The sequence below is a fragment of the Molothrus aeneus genome, chromosome 1 (assembly GCF_037042795.1).
Source record: "Molothrus aeneus isolate 106 chromosome 1, BPBGC_Maene_1.0, whole genome shotgun sequence".
Classification (NCBI taxonomy): Eukaryota; Metazoa; Chordata; class Aves; order Passeriformes; family Icteridae; genus Molothrus; species Molothrus aeneus.
In genome coordinates, this window is record NC_089646.1 from 9,048,036 (window position 1) to 9,060,849 (window position 12,814).

Below are 12,814 nucleotides of genomic sequence, written 5' to 3' on the forward strand. Positions count from 1 at the left end.
TTATCCTTAAATCATGGATACTCCTTTCTAATTAAATTCAAATATGTTTAATGCATCTCAGGAGTGTTAAGATAATAAGTAGTCCTTTTCTGGAACTTAACATCCTCGATCCCTGTCAATAATTATATTGGGTGACTAATAAAATATGATGCCAGGCATTTTTTAAATCTTTATCTTCCTCCTCTGTCTCATTAGCAAAATGAATAGGTTTGCTCCACAGGCACCACCTAATCTGGAGAATTCAATGTTGTTCAAGGACACAGCAAATAAATTTCAGCAGGTATTCCTTCCTGCAACAGTCATATATAAAATGCACTTTTACAGCATCTGCCAGTTGCTCATTGCTGTATAAGATCATTGCCATTGTAAAAGCCACCAAAGGCTGGAAAACCAAAAAGGTCTGTCAGGTATGGTGTCCTGACTAGGAGAATTTTATGCAGTTATCCCATCAAAAACTACACTCCTCATAGAGCTCCAGTGTCCAGTAATTGATCCCCAGAAGACATGGCACCCATCCATTCCACAGTGGTCTATCAGAAAATGCTGACATCAAGAGAGCAAGTTATTTTATAACATAGGACAATACTTATTTTCAGAAACTGGACTCAGCTGTAGCAGGCCTTTTAACAAAAATCATGCCATTAATGTGAAATTAGCTAATTTGTTCTTGAGAGTTTAATTTCCTTTCTCAAGTAGATATTACATTACAGTAATTACACCTGCAAGTAAGAAAAAAAAATGGCAGGCTCCTCAGTCCCTGGGATGATAGATAGTCCTCTGGCCCTCATATAAAAGCAAAATCCATCTCTAGTCACTTGGGTATATCTAAGTATTTGAATGGAGGACTCCAGAGATTTCATTTCACTTGACAGTAGGAGGACAGAACAAGAAATAGGTTGTGATTCATCCAACTCTTTGAAATATTTTCATCTTTCTAATTTTAGGTCCTGTACACCATACATTGAACTCAAATGATACCCATCCTGCCAGTGATTGCAACTGCAGAGATGCTGCATGCTGATACTCCATCTCTGCCTGTGCTACAAGGCCCTTATGTGATATTTGACCACATTTTACATGTGGTGTGTCACCCAGAATCGCAGAATCTTTTGAGTTGAAAGGCACCCATAAGGATTGTCAACTCCCTGCTCCTTGCAGGACCACCTGGAACTAAACTATGAGACTAAGAGCAATGTCCAGATATTCCCTGAACTCTGACAAGCTTAGTGCCATGACCACTTCAGGAAGCCTGTTCCAATGACCAACCACCCTGTCAGTGCAGAACCTTTTCCTAACTGAAGTCCAGTCTGAACTTCCCCTGACACAGCCTCATTCCATTCCATAAGGCACCTCTTTGGAAGTCACTACCACTCTGTGCCCCTTGATTTTTTTCTGATTTTATTGAGTTGTAGCCCTTGGCCTGGGCAAGAGGAAAGGTCAATCTACACAACATACAGAAAAGCATGTGGCTGTCCTACAAAATCTCTGAATCCAAGCTTTGTCTAAAGACTACTGCCCACATACTTCATCTTACACTGTAATTACCTTACTTAAATTGCAGAAGTAGTACAAAGTCAACAAACTTTCATAGGATGTATCCATGCTGTTTTACATCATGTGTATTGATGCCTCAAAACTTACTTGCTTGTACAGAAACAATATTTTTTGCATGATTTTTAATTTGCCAATAGCTCAACATAAATTAAAAGACTACATTAGAAGTCACTATAAGGCACATGGAAAAACCTGAATACAAAAGTGTCACATCATCCTGAATATTAAAACCAACAAACCATAGGAAATAACTCTGCAGTTTGTAGTCACTGGTGAAGCATTGCAGAGGAAGTAGTTTTCATTGCAGTACCATTAGTGCTGCATAGCATATGATAGCTTTGCTATTTATGCAGTCATGCCTGTTTCTGTAGCCTGACAGCCCATCTCCCTACCCCACACTCTGTCCTGTCTTCACTGGGGTTATCCAAGTGCCAGTACCCTGGGCATATGCCAGCCTGACATCATCCCCACCTTTAAATCCTGGCCTGCAGTACCCTTTGGTCCATTTATAGACACATGCCCCAAAATTAGCATAATTAGAGTATACTTTCAGACCCATTTGCTGTCTCATTGTGTATTAACACCTGAAAATCATCAACAAAATAAGAAAACAACTGGACTCTAAGTGATAGTCTGGAATGCATTCAGGCTGCTAGCAAACCTGTTAGGGAATTAATTATTGAGCATTGCTTTTGTCCTAAATAAAACTATGGGCTATTTCATACATTTGGATTTTTTGTTGTAGTGACAGAGATAGCACCCCAGTGAGCTCATCATCCTTCCAGGTTCACCCCACAGGCCACAGTAAAACATCAGCAGCACCCTGGTGAGATGAAATTCCAGCCCTGCTCCTTGCCTTCCTCTGTCTTGCAACCCCACATGACTGCCATATTTAACACCATCACCACACAGCAGGATCTGCAGATGCAGCCTTCGTATTTTCTCAATGGACCTTGGGTCTAGCCAGGCTTGAGGGAACATTAGCTTTCCTGTCAACAGCTCTGCAGGAAGTCTCAGATTCCTTCTCTGTGGCTTAGAGCACCTTCTAGAAATTCTGAATCAAAAACTATTTTGTCTATTCAAGTTCTAAAATTTTCACATAATTTGGCACTTGTGAATGAATCCTGCAGCAGACACTGTACAACTCCAAGTTCCCTACATCTCATTGATTTTTATATTACTGCAGACTAATAATCTCCACAGAGCCTCTGAAAAACCCAAGTGAGGATTTCATTTGAGCACTTTGTAAAAGTACTCAAGCAAGTACTTGTTGGGCTGTAGTGCTGATCCTGTCCAGCTCTGTTCCTGTTCAGTTTATTCCCACTACCCCTCAGCAGCACTGGCACAGCCATACGTGGCTGATCAGACCTGGGGAAAATAACTGAGCAAAAATAAAAAATGTAATCAGAATGAATTCTCTGAGCCAGTTCATTCTGCATTCACACAGCAGAAGGAGTGACATAAACTGAGCACAGAGAGCTACTCCAGCCATCACTGTTGTAGAAATGCTTGTGAGATTCAGTGTACATGTTTTTCTGTTTGGCCAATGCCATTTGTAGTACTGAGAGTAATAGAAAATGTGAGAAACTATATTGTTCTTTTGCTCTGTAATCACAATCCTCATAAAGGATTTATGAGCCCAGATATAACTACAGACCAACAATTTTCAGACAGTTCTTCCTGCCCTGGGCTATGGAATAAGAAATACGTATGCAGAATGCCAGCAGGACAAGTTTATTGTATTTTTAAGAGTTTTTTCAAAGATTCACTCATGCAGTGGGTTTTAAAGTGTACATTTTCACATAATTGAATGAATTTATATATTGTATGCATACTTACACATAGTGTGGGTCTGTGTGTTTATGTCTCTATGTGTGGTGTGTGTGCTTATTTTTATTTAAAATTCTCCAAAATATAGTTACTCTGCTATAGCACTAAAATAAGCTTGTACAGAAGAGATCGTTGGGTAGAGTCCTCTAGAGAATTTCTTTACAAGAGCCAAATTATATAATTTTTATGCTGAGTTAACATCAAAAAAGGTATGGGTATGAGCTTTTTGGTGTCTTTACAAAATCATGGTCTAGTGACTTTTCTGAAAATGGTATTTTTGCCTTTACAATGAAGCAGAAGCTCATATTATTCTTTCATGTGAGTTTGTATGAGTATGTATACAAAAGAAAAATATAGGTTAATTACTGTTGGAGGACCTCTTTAGCTTATCATTGTCTTATGCAGGGCCTCTTTAGCATATCATTTTGTTATGCAGTGCCTCTTCACCTTATGATTTTATTCTGCAGTATGTATTTTATTTCCTTAAGAGGAGCATTGGAGTTTGTGCCCCAAATAAATTCTTTATTTTAAAATGGGCAAAATATTTAAATGGCTGCCTAATATAATACAAGAACTAACAAGCTAAAGTATTATAAACTGAAAAAAATATTATAGATAAATCTGAAATATACACAAACTAAAGCATTATCTTTGTAATCTTCCCCTGTTAGATGCATCACTGCATGCACAAAGTCATGTAGCTCAAATCAATGTCTTCACTTAAACTATGCTCTGGAAAAAAATGGGAGTTTTGACTATATAGAAATATAATAATAATTCCACAATGTGACCTATAGTTTTTACTGAAATAAATTAATGGATGGCATGCAGATGCCAAGATTAAACAGAGTAATAACAAAACATTAGTAAGCACTTTTAGTGTAATTAAATTTTTGATGTATTACAATTTTTAGTGCGTAATTATTTTTGAAGGAACTGGAGAGTAATACTGGATCACACCCTTATTCAATCTAGTTACTAAAGAATAAAGTGTGGTGATACTTTGAAATTCTATTGCAGAATAATGGTGTATTGTCCATCACAGATAATGATGGCAAGGTTTTTCTCATCTGATAATCACTCATAGTGATTACCTAATAAAAGGACAATCCTTGGTACTGCAAGGACCCCTGGTCAGTGCAGAATGTAAGCAAGCATTAAGATGTGCTATTTAAAGCATCTCAGCTTGCAAGTGACCTTGAATCTGCTTCCTTATTGCTGGAGGTTGGGATTGTTCCATGGCTGTGTTCCCAGTCTGCATCAAGAGGCTGCTGATAACATCAATCTTATACACGAGTCTCTAAAACTATTTTTGATGTTGGCCTTGAACAAGTCTAATAATTTCACTTAATCACCTCTGTTTCTACACAAAAACTGGAATCTAGGCTGACTTCTAATTTTTCATTCTTGTGAAATCCAGCCACAGGTTTTCTGTCTGCCATCAAATATCTGGAATCATAATTAGCTAAAATATGTCAGATGCCCTGTGACTCCCAGCCATCTTTATTGTATGGAAGTTCACTTTCAGCTAAGAGTAGAATAAATTCTGTTTGTCTGAGAGGTCAGTCCTTGGGAAGAAAAATGGGAAGTGTGTTCATTCGCATATTCAAACATGCAAATTGAATCCATCCAATTTGCCTTATTTGTCTTCTAATGAGAATGACCTTTCCTGCTGATGGGAAAAAGCAATTGAAATTAGGCATGTGAAAGGTATGGAAAATACAAAATTCCAGTCTTTAACAAAACAGGTCAACTGCTTGATCCTGTGAGTTAAAAAATAGTCAATGTCATATTGAACCTCAACTCCCGGTGCTTTCTCACCTTTGGGTTCAGTATCTGAGTTCTGCTACTCAGATGTATCTCTCATAGCACTTCTTGCCTAGCACAACTTCCTCTTCACCATCCTATATGAAGAACATCTGAACAGTTCTCCCACCACTAATGCAGCTCAGGTTAACACCACAACATCTTTATCATTAATTTGCATAACAAAATATGAAGCTGTAAAATTCAAAGATAAGTGACCTGCCCAAGGTTACAAAGAGGATGTTACTACATCAGGACTGAGACTCAGTTACATCTGGTCTTTGGTCGTGTGTAGATCAAGTTTCTTTCAATACCCAAATTGAAACAGAAAGAAGCCATGATCAATTTACCAAGAAAAGGAACATTAAGATCACATAACTGGTGTTGTCTCCTTCTGTAAATGCCAGAGAAGAAAACAAGTCCTGCATATGGGCAGCTCATCCCTAGACAGATATCGTCATCACTACTAGTGCCATGCATTAATATGCATTAACTATCTCCTCTTCTAGGAAAAGAAAAAGAATATATATGGCCAAATTGCTAATATGCTTCTCTTCCTTTCAAGCTTCCTCTTTCATCTGCAGAGCTCAAAACCAGGCAGAAATGTCACCACACAGATAACAGATCTTAGAACTGGAACCACTCAAGTGCAGGATTCAGGACTAATTAAAGAGCTCAGAATTCAAACCAACGCCTTGACATGTCTTAAAAGCAGGAGCACAGTTATTTATTCTTGCTTTTGTTGTTTCCTCTTCATTATGGGGCTGCAGGAGTCCCACATCAGGGATGAGGGCCCCACATTGTGAGGATTTATTTAAACACTTAATGAAAATATCACACCTGCAGTTAAGAATTTACAACTGCAATTATAAGATGAAGAATAAAACTGTCTCTTCAGTTGATTTCTGTAATCATAAAATTCTAAATTATACTAACATGTGCCTTAATTTAAGTGTGTTTCCCCCCATGATTACTTAGAGGAATAGGATGCAGTAAGTTTAACACTGCCATTCTGAAAGTGCATCTAGACAAATGTGGGTTGTCCTAAAATAGATTTCTTACCTTTGCCACCAGTAAACAAGGAGGGAATTTCCACTGAGGAAACAAAAATTCAAGCTGCACAGACTCAGCCATCTCCCTAGGCACACACATACTGTTGTGTAGGCTTCATTCTTAACATTAACTTACTTGTTAGTGTCCTTTGCTTTTTAGAAAATTATTAAGAAAAGCAAAGAAGACAAACCCTTTCATGACAATGTAATTACACAAAAAAGGGTTTTGTAATTGTTCCTGTTTTTACCTCTGTTTCAAAACCTGTTTCAGACTGGCCAACAGAAGGGCCAGCTGTAGCTGTTGAATAATGAATTCTCCCTTAAAGCAGCATGGGAAATAACTCTGACACAGTAATTTCTGTAATCTGCTAGTAGTGTAGTTTCATAACTGATTATGAGGGATCTTGCTCTGTGCTGCTACTGGAAGAAGCTCTCTTGCCTTTCCCACAACTAGCTACCTCTCTGTGTAGCTGAATAACAAAATTAAGCCAGTCCAATTTAAAAACTTTTTCATTTCATTCTGATCAAATCTTGAATTTGGTGCATTATGCTGTGACTCCTGGTGTTAACATGGGGAAAAGCATTACCTGGACAAATTCGTGGCAGATTGAGGTTGACCTAAAGTAGCTGCAAAACTGCAGGTTTGAAAGATGGCAATCACTTAAAAGGGAAGTCATCAAGTGAAGGAGTAGATCAGGGTGGTATCTAGTTTTACATACTGCCAGACACAAACTGTGTAAACACGAGGTTACCTAAGGTCCTGCGAGTACGGTTTTGTTTTGCTGCCCTGACCTTTGCATGAGTCACCTCATGAGGTATCTGCAAGGCCATTGCCTGCAGCTAAGCCAGTCATGGAAGGCAGCCTTTTCACCCTGGGCTAAGGGAGTCCAAGGCACTGATCCTCTTGTCCTGATGCAGAAGCCTAAGATGAATCAGATGAGGTTTTTTTCTCCAAAAGTCATTATTTCTCTCTGTTTGACTATAAACAGAGAGCAAGGAGACTGGCTCAGCTGTAGGTGTCTGTCTAAACTGAGGGAGAAGATCTCTGTTGTCTGTCAGGCTTAGATCAGTGTGGCTATTTCAAAGTACTTTGAGAGAAGGGTCTGTAACTAGAGATGTGGCAGGCACAGTCCACTGCTACGCTCTGCTTATGGTCATGTAAGTAGAACTCCTGATCAGGAGCTGTACCTTAAATCAATACTGTATTATACATAATAACATCATGCTTGATAACAACTGGGATTAAAATATAGAATGGCAGCCAAAATGTATAAATTGATATCATTGTTTCAGTACACCCTGGAGAGACCTCCAAATGCTTTGTTGTATTTGGCTCAGACACACATGATATTTTGCATGTTTAGCAAAGCCTCAGGAAAAATGCAGTAAGACTTTTGTTAATAGCTAGGAGCACATCACTGAGCTGAAAAAGCTGCTGCAGATTGTGTGGAAATGATCACCTTACACCATGTACCAGAGACAGGGGATGAGCAGTAGCACTGCACACTGCTACTGCTGCCACTGCTGCTGTGTCAGTGGCACAGCACATACTCTTGTCACTCTTATAAGTAAATAAACAAACAAACAAACAGGTAAAAGGTGACTTTAACAAAGTGACAGTACCTGTTAAGTTTAGGGAATTCGTTTGTTGAATTCAAGCTTTCCCAGGTATTTTTTCTGGAGTGTCACTCTAAGTGTTCTTTTTCTGAAGTTGCCTTGTCAGAACTAAAGAAATAGCTAATAAAGACTGATCTTCAGGGAACAGAATTCCAACTGGGATGTTAAAGCTAAGTAATTAACAACAAAGGAGAAAGAACAGAGGGAAAAGGATCCCTTGGTATGCATGTACAGGTTTTTGATGAAAACTGCCTTCTAAATGACAATACAAGTGTTCATTAGATAAGGTTGGTGTTTAGCACTAAGTCTCCCACAGAGACAATTCTTGGCATAGAAGCTTTGATTATATAAATTTTGTGTGAGAAATGCAAAGTGCCATAATGTGGGACTTTGATCAATGGTGCTAGTCTGATTTACAATTGTTTATTTTTAAACTCTGATGGGCACAAAACACTAATTTATAAGCTCGTTTTAGTTGAAATTTACCTCTTCCTTTCAATAGCAAGAAAGTAATCTGATTGCATTTTTTCAGTCATCCTTGAGCAACATATTAGATAATCTCCTTATAGTTTAAAACTAAAAATGCTAATGGATTGGGGAAATGGGTTTCTGCTTTCACTCAGCATATCTGTCTTTTTTATGCTTGTCTTTTGGATCATTTATCTAAATAATAACCTTTAGTACCCACTCCTTCCTTCCAATTAACTAAAATATATTAATGATTAAAATCAGTGAATATGTATTTTCTCCCTACTTGAGTTTTGCCAGCTGAGGTTTCCACTTTCATCCTCTGCTTTTTTGGAGGGGAGGGGGAAAGCTCCAGACATCCTCATGTGAAATACTCATGGTTACTTTCTAATTTGTCTCAATCAAACAGCCTAAATGAGCTCAAACAAATGGCAGATCTCTTCTAAAGAGTATCACCAGCGAGCACTGACTCAAGTGACATTGATTTCAGGGACTAAAAGAGAGAAATTACATTAAAAACTCAGCAAATCTTTCAGTCAGCAAATCTGTTGGGGCAGCCCCTGCAGAGAAGAGGCAGGAATTACACCTCAAGGGGAGGTGCTGTGGGTGGAACTTCCTCAGCCAACAAACCTGGAGATCCACAAGGATCCACTTGTGTGGCTTTAGTCTCACAATGATGGAAGGAAGTTCATTTTGCACAAAGGCAGCAGAGGGAAGATAAATGACCAGCCCAGGGTCGGGTACAAAGATGATGGAAATGTGGGAGAAAGTGCCAGAACAGATATTTTTCTAGACTTTGTGTAGTCAGTCTTCAGCATGCCTGGCTAAGCTGTCTACAGATCAAGACTGCAGGAATTACTTAGCATATACACCCTGTGAAAAAAATAATAAACCAAAAAAAAAAAAAAAAACTCAAAAACCCAACAAACAAACAAACAAACAAACAAACCCCCAACAAACCAACAACCAAAAAAAAGATTGGTTGTTTCTGATTCTGAGTGACAGGGATGTATCTTTAAAACACTACAGAAACCACTTTCTTCACCTACCAGTACCTTCTGCAATAGATAGGACTGAAACACATGTGAACAACCAGCAACTTTGTACTGCCTTGAGACTCTGCAGAATGCTTTCCAGATGAAAAGTGTCCTTCCACAGGCCAAATTTCAGTTCTGCTGATCCCAGTGGTGACAGTATGGCATGGGGAGAGGCTGTAGATGGATGCTGTGGTGGACACTCATGGCAGAGTCACTTGCACTCTTCAGAGGCTCTCTCTCCTCAGAATAAATTCATTCTGGCCAGAAGTTTTTATTCTGTAGAGTCAAAAAAGGCTTTGTATTTAAAGCCATGTTCTTACCTTAATCAGGTTGTTTTCTCCATTGATGAGAACAAAGAGCCACCCTTATGAGCTCAGTCTAAAAGTCTTTCTGGTGCTGCTTTGATATTTCCTGTGGTGATAAATATTCTCAATAGCTGCAAATTACAAAAGAGCCAGAATCTACCTATGTGCATTATGTAGTCACTAAGGCACATTTTCATGGCATGTGGGAGGGGATCAGGAGACAATAGCAGACAGGCAGCTAAAGGAACTGTATTCTGCTCATTCTGCTGAGGGCTGGGAAATAATAATCCATTAATAAGAAGCGATAGGAAAGGAAACCTGCTAACAAAGATTATCTCAGCAGGAAGCAACAATTCCATATGAACTTTCATTTCCAGTGAATCATGCCATTATGCTCAATTTCATTGCAAATGTGAAGCCTGCCCTCGTGGCTTGTTCTCTGATGTGGGATCACTGTCAAAACAAAGAACAATTACAAAATGTTCCCTCAGCTCCAAACTCCAGTGTTTGCTAAGTGATGCTCACATGATGCAGAGATCTAAAAGTGAAATTTGTGAAATGGAAACTGGATTTCCTGCCTTTTCTGGTATTTAGACAACACAGGAATGTTGGAAGAGTCCTTGGCAGGAGTTTCTAATTTATTCACATTTTAGACCTTAAGAAGACTGTATTTACCAGTTACTCAAAGCCAAATTGGTAAATGTAAAATAATAAACCACAATATTCTCAGATAGGATCTGAAATATTTGTTGTAATGTATTTCTTTTGATAAGGCATCACTAGATTTGAATGCTGGCTTAGTCTATTAAGCAGATTGCTATTTCTTTAAATATTATATTTTTTTTACTATGATATTTATACTTTGTCTGAAATACTGTTTTAGTTCTTTGAAAGTATTTTTACTTCGAAAACAGGTAATAATAATTCTATTCATACATAATGCAAAAGTAACATGCCTATTTTAAGCCAAATTTGGGATTATGGGGTTTAGCAAAATACATGCTCTTCACATTTTGCTTTGTGACATGAATTATTGAAGAAGGCAAATAATGGCATTTTCTCTCTTTGAAGATACATGAAATTTCCCATTATTGGAAAGCTCTCTTTCCCTGAGTAACAAATTACATTATTAGACACAAGGAAGATGCAAATCTTAGGGTTCTAAAAGCACCTAATATTTTCCCAAATTATATTCAGCTGTATTTATCTTGCATTCTGGCATGCTGCTGGATTACTGTTATCAATAAATCTATAAAATAGGATGCAAAATGCATGTGAGCTGTCTGTGCATGAATAAAGAGTGGCCTGGCAATAAATTACAACATAATATATAGTTCAAAATGTAGCAAAAGGAATGCCTTGACAAATCAATGCAACATATTTTGTCAGTGAGGATGAAAGATTCATTATGCATCAGCCTTGAGAAAGCTGAATTTCTGAGGCATGGGTCACCTAGGACATATGATGTAATCAGAGAATATGGAAACATGCATAGAAAGACAAAAATAATCTTCTGAGTAATAAAGCCATATTAAATTGTAAGGCAAAATGTAAGTCCTGTGCAGTAGTTCATTGTCCAAAAGAGGTCAGGAGTACCACTACAAACAAAATGAAACCTGACTTCCTCTGGATTTGGCCCCCACAGCAGGCTCAAGACCAACTCTTTTTCTGAAACTGGCTCATGTGTGCTGGCTTTCATTTGTGTTTTTCTCATGTTTGCTAATGTCTAGGCTCATCTTGAGGCTCTTTGTACAGCCAAGAAATTCTTTCCTCTGCCCAGTTTTCAATGAAAATTGGGAAAAAAATCTGTGTTTTGGGAAACTCCAATCATCTGCCAGACATGACTGGCACACATGCAGCAGGCTCCATAAGCCTGGAGCACAGCACAGACTAAAAATAAGCTTGACCAGTTGGTTTTCCTGCTGACAGCAGCAAACTGCCATGGGACATTTAATTTCCTCTGATCACATGGATGACAGACAAGCTGTCACCAGCTGTGCAGAGCCAGGAGGATGCATGCCTGTTGCAGCGGCACGGGCCCCAGCAGTGGCATCACCTTGTCCTGAACACTGGTGAGGGTGGAAATGCCCCAAGAGAAGTTGGCACCAGTCACAGAATGCCAGAATGGGTCAGGCTGGAAGGGTCAATGGGTCATCTGGGCCGATGTCCCTGCTCAAGCAGGGTCATCCCAGAGCACACGGCACAGGAATGCATCCAGATGCTTCTGGAATTCCTGCAGTAAGGGAGACTCCACATCCTCTCTGGGCCATCTGTTCCAGTGCATGGTCACCCACACAACAGTTCTTCATCATGTTTAGGTGGAACTTATGTGCATCAGTTCCTGCCCATTGCCTCTTGTGCTATTTCTTGGTACCACTGTGAAGAGCCTGGTCCATCCTCTTGGCACCCTCCCATAGACATTTATATACATTAATGAGGTCCCCTCTCAGTCATCTCTTTTAGAGGCTGAACTGACCCTGCTCCCTCAGCCTTTTCTCATAAGAGAGATGCTCCAGTCCCTTAACCCTCTTTGTACCCTCCACTGGACTTGCTCCAGGAGCTCCATGTCTCTTGTCCTGAGGAGACCAGAACTGCATACAGCATTCCAGATGTGCCTCACAAGAGAGGAGCAGAGAGGCAGCATCACCTCCCTGACCTCCTGACAATGCCCTTCCAAATGCACTTGAGGATCCCATGGCTTTCTTGGCCATAAGGAAACACTGGTGACTCAAGAACAGCTTGTCATCCATCAGCACCCCAAGTTCCTCTACGGAAGACCATGGACATGGATATTGGCTCTGGCACACTCAGGAAGATACACCTGAGCTTGGCAGTGCTGGAAGGGGCTTAAAATGTGGGTCTTGGCAGGTGGAGGGGTGGCCAGGGGCTGGTGTCCCTCAGCTCCTCAAGAGGCATCAGCGAGAGCCTCGTGCCCCATGGGAGCCTGTCACCCTGATTTTTTAAGATTTTCTAAGCCTTCTGATGTTTACATTCTTGTAGCAAACTTTCTCACACACTTTCTGTAAATAACTTATTGTTTTGCATTCTTTTATGGAGGAGGAGAAATTTGATGGACTGTTGGTTTGTCCAGTCATTGGAGAGGTGGCACTTTCACCCTCCAATCCACTGTCACTTGTGGAAAACT